This window comes from Hydra vulgaris, chromosome 07 (assembly GCF_038396675.1).
Source record: "Hydra vulgaris chromosome 07, alternate assembly HydraT2T_AEP".
Taxonomy (NCBI): Eukaryota; Metazoa; Cnidaria; class Hydrozoa; order Anthoathecata; family Hydridae; genus Hydra; species Hydra vulgaris.
The window spans coordinates 21,024,404-21,043,397 of record NC_088926.1 but is presented as its reverse complement, the minus strand read 5'-3'; the positions used below and the strand labels follow the sequence as shown (position 1 = coordinate 21,043,397).

General features: G+C 30.1%; 1 long non-coding RNA gene and 1 pseudogene across 1 annotated transcript; one reads left to right on the top strand and one right to left on the bottom strand.

Annotated features, from left to right (window-relative positions):
* The first annotated feature begins 8,167 nt into the window (after window positions 1-8,167).
* LOC136082874 (5S ribosomal RNA) lies at window positions 8,168-8,286 on the top strand (annotated as a pseudogene).
* A 4,393-nt stretch (window positions 8,287-12,679) lies between these two features.
* LOC136082124 (uncharacterized) lies at window positions 12,680-14,827 on the bottom strand. The gene is made up of 3 exons (XR_010639408.1): window positions 14,601-14,827; window positions 14,305-14,401; window positions 12,680-12,820 (listed from the first exon to the last, which is right to left on the bottom strand). It is a non-coding gene; the product is annotated as an uncharacterized LOC136082124 (long non-coding RNA).
* Window positions 14,828-18,994: the final 4,167 nt, after the last annotated feature.

The following is an 18,994-nucleotide window of genomic DNA, read 5'->3' as shown; positions in this document are numbered from 1 at the left end:
AAAGAAGAAGACCGAGCTCAAACTTTAGGAAAGCAGCAAAAAGTCGGCTTAATCAATCAATCGGCTTATCAAATGTAGCTTTCTGCACACCGGTCAAACAAATTGATAAATAAAGAGAAATTAGAGTATCCATGGCAGCCTTTTTACAAGATGAGGAAATTACAAAAAGAGCCAAAAAAGAAAAAGAGAAAGGAAAAGAGCAAGAACAGATGATACAAGAAGATACGACGACAGAAGTACATGAAACATTTATGTTTTTGTCAGAAAATCTTGAAACATTTCTGAACCAGGATTTTAACGACATTTTAAAATAGTAGAACAATTTGAATAAAAAATGCCTAATTTAATACCCAGCTTGAATTTATTATTTGTGTGGCTAAATATTTTCAAATAATTATTGCCCTATCGCTTAGTTGATTAGGTTATTCGTGTAGATTCTCGCATTTTTTAGTGTACTGTACATTGCTAAAAACAATTGCTAAAACATTGCGACAAAAAAATGATAGTTCATATCTTACTTTTGCTGACTGTTCACTGGAACTTTCTACTTACCCTTTAAAATACACTTGAACTACTTTATTTTCATCAACCAATCATTTTGCACTTTTATCTACCAATTGATTTGCACTTTTATTTACCAACCGCATATACATCTGTTGAAATTTGACTCAAAGAACATATTCTCTATTGTTTCTGCTTTTCACCGTGTTACCGCAACATGCGTCATAGAGCATCGTGGTACACTTTTACATGCGTTTTAATTATCTGCTCATTCGCGTTGCACAAAAGTCCACTTTAGTATCACAAATTTCAAAACTTTTTGCAATCAAGATATGGTAAGTTGCATGTTCACTTTTAATTTTTATTTTTATTAATTTGTTTTTTAACCTTTATTAGTTAATATATGTACAAAATAAGTATTCAGCACTTACTGGGCGGATTGGTATAATTTTTTAGATTTAGATCCTTAAGACTACCTCCTGCGCAATAAGTTCTACTAACTTTCTTAAAAGTATATTAGCACGTATCTTTTTAAAAGGGAGAGAGTTAGGGTGTTTGGCTTTACAGTAGTATGCCCTATCAAATTTGTACTATTGCAACATAAGGTTTTGACGACGTAGAAGTGGGTTTTACTTGCATGTTTTGAGGATGATATCCCGACGGGGGTTTCTAGGAATGAGCATTAAAACATTCGAAACGTCATATACCAGAGTATTGAATCCTTATAAGGGTCAATACTATATCTATTTCCTGACGAGAATCTGGTATAATACTACATAATTTTCTATTTTAATTTACGCTGATATATTTTTATACCCTTTCTTTAAGTAAATATGGCACACTCCCCTGTTATAATTAATGTATGTTTTTGATGTTTTTTGAGGTACATCTGCTTTATTGTAGTGCTTTATGTCTAATAAATTAAGCTATTTTTTTATATTGTGTTAATTGGTTTATCACATTGTGATTACCATTACGATGGCAATTATTAACAGTTGTTTTGGTTTTTGTAAAAAATATTTTTTAAGCAGTAAAGAAATATATACAATTAAAGTAATTTAGATATAAAGTAATCGTAAATTTTGGACTTATCCTAGGGGGTCTTATAGTTTTAATTGGGTGTTTAATATTTTTCGTCTGAGGCTGACGAGGTCGTGTTGCTTGGTGGTACACGGATTTATTCTGTTTATCGCTGTCTATGAATATAAACTAAATGTAAAACAAATATTTTTGCTATAAAGCTGCATATTTTGATAACACAAATTTACTAAAACAATCGACTAAACGGTTAAACTCTAATTATATCTGACATTTGAATTTGTTTTATTTATTTATAAAACGAATATTTCCGGTCGAAGGCATTACTTAAAAGAATTAGAAATAAATATAAAACAAACATTTCCCCAATTATAATCAAAAATAAAAAAGCAATAAAACAATAATAATTTTGAAACAAATATTTCCATTTAAAGAGTATTAATTAAGATGAGGATAAGTTTACATAAATTTAAATTATATATAATAATAAAGGGTATATTAAAATATAACCTAAGTATAAAACGAAAAATTCTACTAAAATGGTTTACAGGTTTAGAAAACAAATTGCTCCACTAAAACGGCATAGACCGTAAATCGAATAGGTTCATTTATACGGTATAAATTACAATTAATTATAAACTAAGTATTAACAAATGTTTTCCCTGAACGATATACATTATAATTTAATATAAATTGAGAGAGTTTTACTACCATAAAAAAAACAAATATAAACAAATTATAATTTCTTAACAAAGTATTGATTTTCAATAAAACAGTATAAACAAAATTTAGATATAAACTATATATATATTAAATATCTTCGCTAAAATGATATACATTTTATATAGCAATATAAATATGAGTGACTAGAATTTCCCCCACTTCACTGAATGCTTCTATACTGGGCGCCTGTCTATCTTATCTGATCATTGTCTAACTAAGACTAACTCCAAGAAATTTTTAGCTTCCATCTCACTCACATTTTAACAGCTGTATGTGTTCCTTAAAGTAACTGGGTTCTTTTCAGGTTCAGATTAAAAAAAAAAAAGAAAAAAAAAAATTACCAAGTTGTTAAAATCAGACGGAAATCAGTATTGCCCATTCCTACCAATAAAATGTAAGCTTCTAACTGGACTTTTGTCCTTTTTGATAATTACTTGCTTATTACTTACTCTAAAATAGTCGTTTTTGCATTTTCCCTTAGATATTGACGGCCTGATGTGTTCCAAATAGTGACTAGACTTTTGCTCTAGTTGCAAACAATATTTGACAGACATTTTATAAAGAATTTTTTTTTTTTTTTTTTTGTATTACAAAATAATAAATATTCACAAATGTCTTTACTATCTCTGCATAATAAGTACGCATATTTACAATAAGTTTACAAATCATTTAACTTTATATACTTTTCCATTTATAAAAATTTTTATAATACGCGTTTATATAATAAGAAAGCAAAAGAAAAAAAAGTCTTTTTTATATTAAATTTACTTTGATCTATTCTAAAATATTCATCAGTTTTTATATAAATATACATTTTTTTAATTTTTTTTTTTTTTTTTTGTATTTTTTTTTTTTTGTGTTTTATAGTTTTTTGTTTTTTTGTATTTTTATTTTTATACTTTTTTGTGTTTTTTGTTTTGTTTTTTTAAGCCTATGTGCGGTAAGAAATCGAGAATATAGAAAAAGTTAATAATGAAGTTGGTAAAGATTATTTAAGTATATTAAGTTTAGAAAGATTTTATTAATTAATACTAAAAAAATTATAGGACTTTTACACAAATCATCACGTTCCGAAATCTACAGAAAAAATACAAATAATAAAATATATCTCATATATTAAGGGCTGGCAGTGATAGTCTAATCGTATATAACAAAATTTTGTTGAAAAAATTATATATTTAAAGGACACTCAACTAAACATTTAAATCTTTCTGCGAGCAAGTGTGTTAGTTTGGCTTATATGTTTAGTTTCAGGTTTTAGTTCTCTATTACACAAAAAACGTTTTTAATACAAAAAAGTTAATAGAAAATGTCCGTGGTATTACTACAAACATGATAAATATATTTTAAAGTAATAATATTCCTGATGTTTCTGGTAATTATCCTGATCACTGCCGTTGGGTCAATATTTAAATTGTTAAACATATGGTGGCATCTGCTGTTCCATATTTTACTCATAATGGTTTGAGTGACTGTCAACAGCAGCTGCGAGGTAGGGTTTTTCTCCGATAAATTCGCAGTCTCAATCGAGAATATGGAATTTATTGGAGAAAAGTTGTTTTCATATGTCAAGGAGTTATATACATGTTTAAAGTATTCCCATATTGTAACAGAGGGAGGACAGTAGGCAAATATGTGCAGATTGTCCTCAATTTTTCCGCAAGTTTTACATTTGTTGCTTTTAACAATCTATTGCCTTGTGCTTATGGCAAGCAAGGCAGCAGAAGGTAAGCTGTTGTGGAGAAATCGAAAAGGGATGTTTTGCGTCGGTCCGTATGCGTGGGAGGTAAAACTTCTTTTCCAAATTTGGGTCCACGGCATTGTTGTTTTTCTTGAACTGTTCCAGAAAATTTCTGCTGGCACGACTGTCTTTCTGTATTTTTTCACTTCTAAGTGAAATTTTTTGTTGATTTTAGGGGGATGTTAAAGAGGGATCCGTGTTTATTTAAAATATCAATTGTAGTTTTGTAGTACTGAGACATTTTGTTGTCTAAGTGTTTTGAAAACGTGTTTTGCCTTAAAAAATTCCAGCTTTCGTTTTGCTTAGTATATTTAACAAGTGAACTTGCCACCCAATACTTTGAAAAGTAGTAAGAATCGTGAGTTTTGTCCTCTTCGCGTTCTTTTATTTGAAAGAGCGTTTTGAGGCGGATCGCAAGACTTTGCTCCTTCGGTTATAAAATTCCGAGACCCCTGCTTTCGACGGGTAAGAAAAGTGTCTCGCGTTTAACCGGGTTGAAATTGGTCTCTAAGATCACGTATTAGATGTAAAATTGAAAAAATGTTTTTACCTGGAATTCCACAAGTTTGATTTGGTTTTATAATTTTCCATATTACTTTTGCAAGTCTTAAGGCCAGCGCTTTTGTGATTATTTTGTAATCATCGCCGATTAAAGATAAAGGCCTCCAATTTTTGCATTTAGTAAGATCTCCTTGTTTGGAATAAGTAAAATTATCGATAGTTTCTTAGAGCGGCTGGTGTTTCTTTCTACGAAAAGACTTTTGTAAGCAAGTTCTTCAAAATCTTTTTCTAAAACGTCCCAAAAAGTTTTGTAAAATTCAGCTGGAAATCCGTCATAGCCCGTTGGTTTGCCGTTTTCAAATTTAAAACGAGCCTCTTTTAGTTCCGCGCCGGTTAGGCGGGTGTTTAAAAATTCGTTTTTATCATCACTAAAACGTTTAGTGATGTGTGACAAGACACGGTTTCGGCTGTCTTTGTATAAACTTGTTTTGGTGTAAATGTTTTTCAAATAAGTTGATAGGAAGTTGAATATTTCGCCAGGTTTACTCGTCAATGTGCAGCCATTCATGCGAATTTCGGTAATTGACTTGTTCCGCTGTCGAGTTTTTCCCTAATTATACAAAAATTTTGAAGGTTTTTCTCCTTTTTCGATTAGTTTTTGTTTCATGTGGATAAGCGCTCCGGGAAACTGGCGTAAGAAAAGAGCATCGCATTTTTTATTGATGCTATCTAAATTCGGGTTACCGTTTTGTTGCTCCCGTTGGATTTCGTTTTCAATCCTTTTCATTTGTTCTTTGCAATTCGAACTTGCCTTTATCGATATGTGTTGTAATTCAGCCATTACAAAAAGTTTGCAGTCGTCCCACCATTTTAAAATTGACGTGTAGGACCGTTTTACTGTTTGCCAATTTTGAATTAGGAGTTCAAATTTTTGCCTATACCACTTAATTTTAAAAAGAGAACAATTTAATAACTGTATTCCAGTAACCTGGTCCTCTCCTAAATTGACTAAAATTGATAGTTTTTGACACGAACTTGTGGTCGAAAAAGGGGTTGGTAAGAATTTTGAATCGTGTTGGTTTTTTGGCGACATTATCAGGGCAGAAGATTCTGTCGAGTCTACATTTGACCGTCTGATTGCGCCATGTGAATTCTCTTTTGGTGTGAAATTTATAACAAAAAACATCTACTAGGTTATACTTACCTCAGAAGAGCCCGAGTTCAGAAATGCCGTGGGTGTGATATTTAGCGTTGTTTGTTCCTTTTTTGTCAAGAGGCAGGCTTTTGATCATCTTGAAGTCCCCGGTCAGCAGGATAGGTAGTCCTGTGTCTTGCGAGCATTCGCCAAGGTCGTTAAAAAAATGGCGCCTTTCTCACGGCACATTGGGCGCGTAAATATTTAGCACCTGCATTTCGTGTTCGTCAATTTTCATCATGGCGTTTAAAAATCTACTGTTAGCATCCCTTTTTAGTTCTGTAAACTAAAGGTTGGATTTAGAGAGAATTGCCACCCCGCACCAACTGTGGCTCGGATCAGAGTTCCAAATAGACTTGCCAGTCCAATCGTCACCACACTGCCATACAGTGGAGGGTCCAGACATTGTTTCCTGAAGGCTAATGAGATCGTGGAAGGACTTTTAAAAAAACAAAAAAATTAACGCGTTTAGTTTGGTCGTTTAGACCGTTTATGTTGCATGTTAAAATGTAAATAGCCATGATGGAGAGAAACAGCTTTCTTAATTTGAAAACTCATGTTGCTGAAATATACATATAATAATTTTACAACCTGACACAAATAAAACAATTATAAAAGTCTTAACCTTATGGCACGAGTTTTCCATTTAACTGACGTAATATAAACAGATCGACGCACTGGACCATGCAATTTTACACGAAAGCGCAAACTACAACAATACAAACATGCACAGCTTAAGTGCTCGTTAAGAATCGTGTCATGCATAACTAATGAGAAATTAAAAAAAGAACAGAAAAATCTCGAAAAAAATGATTTTTTTGCAGAAAGATAAAAATAAAAGTTTAGAGCGAAAAAGTTCGAAATAAAAGTCTGATTTGAGAAGAAAGCTAAAAGAAGAAAATTGAAACGAAAAAAATAGGAGGAAATAAAAATCTTACGATTTCTTTTTTGCACACAGTTGGCTTTCATAGTCTTCATCGATTTCAAGAGAAACCGCTTCGTCGTTAAAACACGTCAAAACATCTTTTCTTTCAAAAACATAACTCCATCCAAACACGCTGGTTCCTTTTTCTCTGCTGTATTTGTTACCTTTTTTGGAGTTTCACATTCCGAAATTCTTAGTCGTTTTCCGGTCGGCTGGGCGGACTTTCGCGTTTTTGAAGACTGTTTTTTTTCACTATGCTCTTCTTTATCAGTTTCCATGTCGACACTGATGTCATAGCTGCCACTGTTAACATCAATGTCTACACTTGCGCTGTCGACTTGTGATATAGTAGGTTTTATTGGATCTTAGGGTACAATGCTTGGGTTTGATGATTTTGGAGAAGGTTCAGGCTGGCCTGGATGTTTATACCTTAAAGTGAGTCCATCGACGTTTTGATATCGAGGTAGAGGGTTTTGGGTGGGATTCTTCCAGTTCCTGATAATAATAATCACATTACCAGTGAAAATATCCTCTCCGTGCGCCTTACATTTCTGCAAATAAAAGGAGTCGAACTCCCCTCTTCCTACAGCCAAGTGCTTGCCATGCAGGACGATGGCGTTTTGACACCTATTTCTTAGCGTGCCAATGGGTATATTTTGAACTAGCACGTGCACCTATCGAATGAACTTCTGCTGAAAAGTTAAAGAGTAAACTTTGACTTTAATTTCAGTGTCGAGAAAAGATGACATAGAGGAGATGTTAACAACTGCAAATTCAAAAAGTTTGTTGGCGTAGTGCCTCGTTACACCCTAAACATTTCTGAGTAACTTTTTACCAGCCAATGCAGAAAGAAAGTCGTTCACACTACAATTTAAATCACCGTAACGGCATACTAAAACCTCAGTGTTATCGACTTCGGCTTTCGAACCAAAAATTCCAAGATTGGTTTTCGTCAGCACAGATGATTTACCAGATGACAACGCACCAGCATAACTTTTTGCCATATTAAAAACTTCAACAAATAATTGGTTACCAGAATTAGGTAAACGGATTTTTATGAAGTATACCTTATTTACACAAATAGAACTGTTAGTTTTTGTGTTTTTTTCCGTGAAATTTCGTTTTTCGTATATTACCCTATAAACAATATTTGTTATTACTTGAGGTGTTATAATAAATAAAAGACATTCTAACAACTATTTGTGTGCTAATTGTTAATGAAAAAAACTTTCATTTTGCTAAATAAAAGCAAAAATTATTGAAAGAACACTTTAAAACACATAAAAGACTTATTGGTAAGCACACACTAAGTGGTTAAATTGCGAACAATTTTAAAAATGAACTTTAACCTTTTTTTATACTGTGTGTGAAATAACTTTGTACCTACATAAATTTCTAGTCTAGTCTACTGTTTATACTTACTTAGTTACTTACTTATTTACTTTGTAAGCGCAAGTTAGCAAATGCCAACTAATGTCTAAGTTCTATTAGATAAAATAAATATGCTTTTAAATATAGAAGCCATATGAAATGGTTAGCTGATGCCTACGAACATAACACGGTAAATACACCCGTTCTCGTCCGATCACGGAAGTTAAGCACTGTCGGGCCAGGGTAGTACTTGGATGGGGGCCCGCCTGGGAACTCCTTGTGCTGTAGGCTTTTACTTTTATCATTTCTATTTATCATCATACTAATAATAAAGCTCTGTCACGTTTAAGAAAGTCTCTATCATGAAAACAACCTACTCTTTTTATTAATGATTTATATCTTTTCATACTATTTTTGAAATTAAATGTACTGCTCAAAATTAGCTTTCTAAGGTACTTTTCTTATTTAAAAACAAAAAAGAAATGCGTTAAGAAAAGAGCTTTTAAAAAACGCAAGCAAGAATTAGGCAATTTTTTTTTTATAGTAGACCCAAGCCCGAAACCCCGAAAATCGAAAACGAGAGGCAAACTTTTATGAAGCATACCATATTAACACAAATAGAACTGTATTGCATTTTATTACGTCACCTGGCTAATTGCCTTACTGACGCCCTCATAATGTTTACAAGGTAACGTAAAAAATAAACGAAAAACGTAAATGAAAAACGATTAATAAAGATGTCTATTATGAACTAAAAACAAAAAAGAAACAAAAACCTCATATATAATAAGGAAATGAGAAAGAAAAGAGAAACAAAAATATCGGAACTATTTTAGATAGTTCCGTGTGTTAGCGATTAGTTTTAAAAATTTATTTTGTTATTAATTTGTTTTTAACCTCATGGCTCATTAAAAATTTAAAAAAGGTTAAGTTTTCTTTTTTTAAAAATAAATAAGTCCTTTTTTATAAGAAAATCTTTCTGACTTATATATAATAAAGAATAAATATAATAGTTTTAGAAATCACTAAGAGAAAAAACAAATTCAAAAAGCAAAACAAAAGTATTAAAAAAGAAAAAAGAAAATTATTCAAAATAGTTATGTATATCAGCGACTAGATTTAAAACTCCTTTCTTAAAAATATTTCTTAATTCGTATTTATATTTGTTTTGCTCGTTTTGGTTAATTATTATTAATCTTTTGTTTATAAGCAACCGTTTGACTTTGCACTCAAACTTTTTAAGCAAAAACTTTACACTAAAACATTTCTTCTCCAAGAAACTTTTCAATCGATTAAAATAAATTTCTACCACGAGAGTTTCTAATAAAATATAACTAAACTCTTTGTTGACTGCGTTTGCCCCGTAGTTAAACAAAACAAATTTCAAAGTGTTATCATGAAGAAATTCCGTTGGATATATTTGATCCAAAACATCTAATTAAAACAAAATAAAAGGTTGCACCTTTTCGCATTTATACATCATATGGTATATGGTTTCGTCTTTAGACTTGTACTGCGGACATAATTTGTCGTTTCCTAATTTTCTGATAAGATTATTTTCATTGGTTGGTAATAAAAAATGCGCAATTTTAAAACATATTTCGCTCGCTTTGTTGTTTGTGTTTCTTTTTTATATTTAGAAAAAACAACTTCCATTTCTATTTACTGACTGTTTGCATACTTTGGCAATCCTTAGATGTCCATAAATTATACTTATAAGCTACAATTTTTTTCGTTTTGTTCTGAATTTTATAAAGTGTGGAAACTGTGAGTCGTTTGTACTTATACTTTTCTTTTTTCTTCAAAATATAAAAAGGCGCTTTTTTAAAATCATCTTTTTGTCCTTCGTTTAATATTTTGTTTATCCAATTTTTCGGTAGTGCTTTAATAATATTGTTTATTCGGATCTCAGGTATCTGTCAATTTCAGACATAGTTTCGTTAAAATCTTTTCCCGTTAAATGTTAAAAATCGTTCGAATTTTTATTACGGAAGACATTTATCAACTCACAAAAAAAGTTTTTTCTTAATAACTGCGCGTTTCCGCCAGGTGGCGCGTAAATGTTAATTATTAAATAGTTTGCATTATTAATGTTTAAAGCTACATATTTATAACTTCCATTTGGGTCATGACCAGAAAAAATTACGTTATCAAATCGTTTTTTGCAATAACATCGCTGTTCCGCCTATTTTATTTGTTTCTAATGAGAAATAAATATCTCCTTCCCACTCGCTTTTGAAATTATTTAAAAGATCATAAGTTACATGCGTTTCCTGTAGAAGAAAAAATCATATGGTTTATTTTTATATGAGTTAATAATCGTCCTCCGCTTTTCCGCATTTCTGAGACCATTAACAGTTGAAGTTAAAAAACTTAAACTTTCCATTTTGAACTTTTAGTAAAAATTAAAAATAAAAATACCAATTTTTAATACTCTCCGTTATTAGGACAAATCTTTCGAAAAGATTGACCTCAATATTATTAATACCAAAATCAAAACTTGCGCAAAAAAAAAATAAAGTTTAAGAAAAAACGTGTTAAAAGTAAAAAGTAATAATAAAAATTAATGCATACAAACAAAGTTTTATCAACTACCTCTGCCATTTTAGTTTTGGTATGCCTTTTTGTTTTTTTCGTTTTCCTCGTATACTTTCTTTTTGTTTAAGTTTTTTCGGCGTCTCTGGGTGAGTTCTTTTGCGATCGTTTGCTTGGTCCATTGAAACATCGTCCTTGTCATTGTTTTCAAATTTATCATCGCTAGATATTTCTCCCTCCTCAACGTCATTTTTCGCAATTAATTCTACTTTTTCCTCCAGCTTACTCGCACTAGTTTTTGATTTAGAAACCAAAAAAAGAATCTCTAACTATAACAAGATTTTCGATCGGATGCGTACTTTTTGACTTTTCTTTTTACAATCGTCGTGCCTCATGAAAGACTTTTTCGTTTTGATGTATATTTCTTATTTTCATTTTTACGTCTTCCGCTAAACTCAAGCCAAGATGGTTTTCTAAATTAATAATAGAAATATTTTTATTTATGTAATAAACTGAGTTTTTTACCTCACCTCTTGGCGTTGTCTTAACCGGTGCTGGTTTTTGTGACGGTGGAAGAAAATTAAAAACGGGTGTTTTGCTATTATTATCAAAGAAACTCTTACCAAACGGAACTTTAAAAGGTTTTTCGACTGTAGTTTTTCTATCTATTTCATATTTGTTTGTCGGTGGAACACATGCACCTCTTAGTATATGTTTGCTTTGGCAGTTGTTACAATAAAACTCTTTTGCAGCAAAGTTGAGAATAATTCTCATACCGTTGATTTTGATATAGTGTGGTATAAACTTTAACATTGTGTTTAGCTTCACTTGAAACAGTCTCCGACCATCCTCGATAGTTCGATCGGAGTCGTATGTTGCATGCTTAATTGAGTATATTGTATCGGTGTAAGGAGCAAGTTTATCAGAAAGTTCAGCATCGGTGACAGTAGGGTCACACTTAATTGTGTTTAAAAAACCTTGTTCTTCTCTTCGCTTGAAAATAACTAGCTTTTCACATTCATTTATTTTAATTTGCTCCTTTGAAAGATTATTAGCGTCATTGATTGATTTAAGGACCGCAATCCATCTACCATTTCTGTGGTAAGTGATATTTTTAATTTTGCTCTTTCCAATCTTTGCTGCAATTTTCTCGCTAAGCTCTTTGGCTTTCTCTGATATATATTTAGAATTGCTGACTTTAGAGTAATCCAAACGAGTACGAAATTTAACAACGCGTTCACGTAGAACCTCTACTTTACTTGCAACAATAGCATAAGACATTTTTAAAAAAACTAATTGCCAACTAAGCACAGAGCCAAATACAAATAGAACTGTGTTGCATTTTATTACGTCATCTGGCTAATTGCCTTACTGACGCCCTCATAATTTTTACAAGGTAACAAAAAAAAAAAAAAAACGAAAAACATAAATAAAAAACGAATAACAAAGTTGTCGTTTATGGGCTAAAACAAAAAAATAAAATCTCATATATATAAAGAAAATAAGAAAGAAAAGAGAAACAAAAATTAAATTTCTTTTCGAACTATTTTAGATAGTTCTGTCCCAGTCGGCAAATTTAATTGTAAATGCGCATTAGAAACTCGTTTAAATACGTGTCGATGTGATATGTGTGTTAGCCATTTAATCGTGTCGAATACGCATTAGAAATACGCATTAGATGCGTATAAAGACAGGTATACAATACGACGCCTACTGAGTATTAGAATCGCATTTGAAATTCTTGTAAACACGTATAAAACACGATAACCAGAGAATATTTAATACGATATTTTCCTGGTATTACATGCGCATTTAAAACTTTCTAGAATCGCATTATTTACGAATATTTGTTAGCCATTTTATAGTGTCAAAAGCGCATTAAAAATAGACATCAGATGCGTATAAAGACAGGTATACAATACGACGCCTACTAAGTATCAAACTCGCATTTAAACACGTATAAAACACGATAACCAGAGAATATTCAAAACAATTTTATTAACTAATATGAACTCATAACATAATGATAATGACTAGCAGTAAGCAACTCGTAATACGGGTTATGAGTTATTAAATCATTAATAACAATAAAAACACATTAATAACTTGATATATTATCTAATAAATTAAATAGAAATTATTCTATAAATATTTTAACTTTGACTCCCTATCAGCAACGTCATTGCTTATAGTTAACGACGAAGACCGCATTAACATCAGTTGAGTTCTTTTTAAAATCTGTCACAACACAGGTACCAGAAACGGAAAGTCAAGTAAAGCCTGCAAATACCTAAAAAATTAAAATAAAAATTACAATTTTTAATTACAAAAGTATTATTTGCATTTTATTGTTAGTAGAACTAGGATAATAATAACAGAAAATATATATTCCGTGACTACAGAATAATTAAAAAAGATTATAAAAAGGCTAGACAACACAATGTACTAACGCTGGCAAATAACACTACAACTTAATAAAATATTTCATTAACTTAAATACTTGGACTGAAAAGATTTTATTTATTACAATATTTGAACAATCGAGGGACAATTATAGTTAAACAAATTAAACAATTATACCATAAAATAGCAAGCAAATCGTAAAATATTTCTTAGAAATAATCTATTTTTTTTCATTTGACTATTATTTATTAAGTTGCCTATAAGCATTTACATTAATAACTTCGTTGAGCCTAATACTATGTATTTCAATTTAACTATTATCATTTAACATATTACCAGTAATCTTACTATTGCTGCAACTGAATAAATGAAAATAAAAGAAGCTTACAAATTGTGATCTTTTCTAATCAAAGACTTTATTTAAACTTAAGATTTATTGAAATCCATATCTTTTTATATGTTTACATACATTGGTCGTTTATCAAAAATATTAAACAACATTTATTTAAATCAATTATTTTTAATTAAAAAAGAATCTAGACTACAATGCACAAAATTATTTTTACCTTAATGCATAAAAAAAATAAATTCACAATCTTGTATTAAAAAATGAAGCAATGTCAATCAGTATATTTTACTCTAAATTAATTATTTAAATATATATATATATATATATATATATATATATATATATACACATATATATATATAAAAATAAATATGGGAACATGGGGTAAAATGACGAATGGGGCAAGATGACGACCTACAGTTATCTCTTTAGAAAAACTAAATACAACAGTTGACTTTAGCTGAAAGGGAAGTAGATTAATTTTACTAGATTTATCAATGGTTTTTTTTTAAATATTATTTTTGTGACGAAAGCTAAGTATTAAAAAAGCTTTTCTTACATTGAGAAAAATACTTTTTATCCTCGTTTGACTTGATTTATTACATCGCTACATCACCAGCTAAAGGTAAGTTTTATTTTTTGGGACAGACTAAGATACAGGCGTTTTTCGAAACAGTCATCATCTTGCCCCATGTTCCCCTATATATCAATTCACATACCTTTAAATAGTGGTATTACACTTTACACAATGAAATATGGAAATACATTATCATTTTTTTTTTCTACTTTCAAAAAGAATTTATTTATTTTTTCTAGTCTGTTATTTTTTCTAAGAAGAATATTTATAAAGATACAGAGAAATATAAAATATACTGAAATATAGGCAGATTTATGTTTATAAACTTTTGTGTCAACAAATTACAGTCAGTTTTCCATGTTAATACTTAAAATATATATCTAATATAACATATATCAAATATCAAAAAAATCCAATATAAAATAAAACAAAATATTAAACTTACTCAAATCAGTATCTGTTATACTGTGTGAAGTAACTAAAAAACACTTCAGTTCTTTTCAATTGCTCTAATAAACAACTTTCAGCACTTTCCAATTGCACTAAAAAAAAAAAAAAAAACTTACTTATATAAGTTGCCAAGTTCTTAAGAATCTTAAAACAAATAAGTAAAAAAACAAAGATTAAACAAACATTTATTTGTTAAATCTACTATATTTAAACAAATTAAATTTAAAAAAGTGTAACGTTAATTCTCCTTAAAGGCTAAAAAGAATTTTCAACTTAAATTTGCTTGCATACCTTGCTTGTAAAACCATGCGAATAAGAAACACATTTAGAAAAGCCTAGAAACTACTTAAAGATGACATATGCAAAATTGAAGTTTGAAGGTTGACTGGACTAATTATTAGCAGATGTTTTTCAAAAATTCATAAAAATTTACATATATTCGTTCTTTTATATTGCATAAATCCATCATATGATAAATCTGAAATAAAAAAATGTAATGAATAAGTAAATACAAAGAAAAACATTATATATGAATCACAAATCAATATATCAGATAGAGATAAGATATCATGATAAGAGAGTAGTAGTCGTTAAGTATTGTTATTTCATGTTAGCTTTTAGAAAACAGTTCATGTTGGTACGTCATGGTTCTAAAAATTCAAATTAAGATATAAACAAAATGAATATGTGGCAAAATGATTTTTCTTAAGTGGCTTTTAGTGAATGATTAAAAGCAGTGACTTTCAATAATAAAACCACTTATAATTTTTAACAATAGACACCAACATAAAGCCAAATATAACAACATTAGTAACATAAATAACAACTTTATGCAAAATCTTGCTCAACACGTTTGCCAAGTCACACACTTTGAAAACATGGCCCATAAATATTATAAGAAGTGTTTATATATGGAGGAGGCTGAATAAGTGCGAATTTCATAACTGCGAATCTGCATAAGTGCTAAGCACTTGCAAAGACTGGCATAAGTGCCAACTGGCACAAGCGCGAACTGGCATAAGTGCGCCGAAAGAATTCGCAAACATTGGCATAAGTGCGAACTGGCATAAGTGCGAACTGGCATATGTGCGAATCAATTGCAAAAGCTGGCATAAGTGCGAACTGGCACAAGCGCGAACTGGCATAAGTGCGCCGAAAGAATTTGCAAACATTGGCATAAGTGCGAATTGGCATAAGTGCGAATTGGCATAGGTGCGAACTTGCCAATTCACCACTTATGCCAATTTGCACCTATGCCAATGTTTGCAAATTCTTTCGGCGCACTTATGCCAGTTCGCACTTATGCCAGTTTTTGCAATTGTTTCGCACTTATGCCAGTTCGCACTTATGCCAGTTCGCACTTATGCCAATGTTTGCAAATTCTTTTGGCGCACTTATGCCAGTTCGCGCTTGTGCTAGTTCGCACTTATGCCAGTTTTTGCAAGTGATTCGCACTTATGTTAGTTCGCGCTTGTGCCAGTTCGCACTTATGCCAGTCGCACTTATGCAGATTCACAGTTATGAAATTCGCACTTTTTCAGTCGATCCTATATATGTTATATAAATTTAAATAAATATATTGTGTTTTATAATTAGTATATATGTTTATATTATGTTGTTTCTATGTCATGGAAAAAAAAAAATATAAACATATATACTAACTATAAAACACAATATATTTATTTAAATTTATATAACATATATAAATACTTCTTATAATATTTATATACACAATAGATACATTTTATACTATTTTAAAAATACATTTATAAAACAATTATATAACACATATTATCACATACATATATTTATCAAAAACTTTCAAATTTTGAACATAATATAAACACATATGCAAACTATAAACATATATAACTTGAATTGCGTGAACAAAAAATTTAAAAATAACATGAAAAAATCTAAAAAGGTTCCTATATATTTATATATAAAGACATATATCTCGTAATAAAATATCAAATTATAATATATTTAATTTAAATCAAATACTTATTGAATAAAGAACAAAAAGCAGATAAAAGAACTGCAATCCTAATAACAAAATTCTACGTTTAGCAACAATTAAAATGTCAGTGATGGCTCAAAATTTTGACTTATTTTTATAAATTTTCTAAAAGAGAACAAAAAAAGGTAATAGCAAAACAGAAATCTCAATAAAATAGTAATCAACGGAATAAAATAAGCAAGGTATGAAATGACAGGATTTAACGTATATTTGAATTATATTAACCCAGTAAACTTGCCATGCATGGTCCATGCATGGGACTCATTGGTTGATGACCGGAATCACCGCGCCAGTGATGCCGGTCATCAACCAATGGTCGGCCACGCTTGTTTTACGATCGGTCAACTTTGCCGATCTTGTGCCAGGCTTAAACCATGTTTGTGATAAAATAAAGGTTTTGCCTTTGCGCATGTCCTATTTTATAAAATTTGCCATCTTTAACTTTTCAACTAACGTCAGTTTCCTTATTACTTTTTACATATTGATTTTCTATTTGTAATAAATTTATCTTAGTTTATTAATAAATGATAAGAAACTTTGGAATTCAGAACAGGTTATGTTGTAATACAACGGCAAATAATAGTGTAATGCAAAGCATAATATTACAACCTGACATGGTTTATACTATTATTAATAATACTATTATATAATACTATTATTAATAGTATTAAAATTATAATATATTATAAAATGTGTTATATAATACTATTATTAATAGTATTATATAAAATATTTTTGTAGTTTGTACTATATTAATAATATCTAAATTGGTTTAAAACAATTACTTTATATTATTTAGATAACGTTTTATTCTTTCTTAATGAGCTTTAAAAGGAAAAGCGAAAGTTCAACCTGGACAAAAAGAAGGAAAGTTTTAGCTGAAATAAATATAGTGAAGAATGAAATATGCGAGCAGTTAAATTCCACGAATAATACAATGAAACAATTTATAGAAACAAATGAAAGTAAATTATGTTTAAATAACTTTCAGAATATTTCTTTAAGTTTGCCAAATGTTAGTTCACCGTGCAGCAATTTCTTCGCAAGTGCACTTGATGATAAAAATACAAAAGTAGAACATTTTTTCGAAACTGAATCAAATTTAAATTTGCAATCTGATGAAGAAAGCAGCTATTGTGGTTCTTACCTAGATGACGAAGAAATGTTTTTAAAAAATGAGTCAGCTATACCAGATATTATTTCAAGTCTCCGTGAATGGCATATTCAATTTAACATAACTGATGCTGCGACTTCTAATTTTTTAAGTCGACTTAAATTATTTCATCCTGATTTACCCTTAAGCATTAATGGTCTACTTGGTAAAAAAGTTCCTTATTTTATAGACAATATTGGAAATGATAATTTATATTACCGTTTTTACATTAAAGATCATGTAGTTGAATTAATTAAAGCTGGACTGACAAATAATTTTTTATTGTTACAGCTAAATTTTGATGGACTTCAATTATTTAAATCAAGTTCAGATGAGTTTTGGCCAATTTTAGGATTTTTTTATGAGGTTGAAACGTCACCATTTCTTATTGGACTTGCCTATTGTAAAAAAGGAAAACCTAATGTGAATAATTTTTTAGATAAGCTTGTTAAAGAGTGTAAAATGTTTGAAGAAGGGCTTATAATTGAAGAGAGAAAGATTGTAATTAAAATACATGCAGTTGTATGCGATACGCCAGCTAAAGCATTTATCAAGTGCACCAAAGGCCTATGTGGTTATTATTCATGTTTTATGTGTAATATCAAAGGAGAACATTTTAATAAAATGACTTTTTCTGGCAGTGATAATCAATTAAGGAGTGATTACTTATTTAGAAAAAAGGCAAATATTGAACATCACACAGGAAGTTCTCCCCTTTTAGAAATAAAAATAGATATGGTTAATGATTTCCCTGCTGACTATATGCATTTAGTTTGTTTAGGTGTTGTCAGAAGACTCATGAAGATGTGGAAAGATGGGTTTGGAGATCGACGGACAACTGTTGGATCAGTTTCAATATCTCTTATAACGGCTCGATTAGAAAGTATGTACAATTATATACCAAAAGAGTTTGCTAGAAAAACAAGATCTTTTTCTATTTTAGATAGATTTAAGGCAACAGAGTTTAGGCTATTTCTGTTATATGTTGGCGCTGTTGCTATTGTTGATATAGTACCAGAAGAATACTACAAAAATTTTCTTCTTTTACAATGTGGAATGATCATTCTTTTGAGTCCTTCTTTGTTTAAAAACAAATTATTACAAGCTTCAAATTTGTTAAACAATTTATTACAAGCTTCAAATGCTTTTGTTGATCACTACACATCATTATATGGTAAGAAAAATGTTGTTTATAATGTACATAGTTTACGTCATCTATCATATGATGTAGAGAGGTTTGGTTATCTTGACAACGTTTCAGCATTTGTTTTTGAAAAATATTTAAAATCTTTACGCGGTATGGTAAGAAAACCAAAACAAGTCCTTCAGCAAGTTGTCAATCGTTGGTATGAGTCTGAAAGTCATGTCACTTTTCAGTCTTTCAAAAATTTTCAATTAAAAAAACAGCACCAAAATGGGCCTCTTTTGCCAGAATTAAAAACAAAAAAACAGTTTTCAATCATTATTAAAGATGGACTTACTGTTGCAACAAAAGAAAGAGATGCTTGTGTT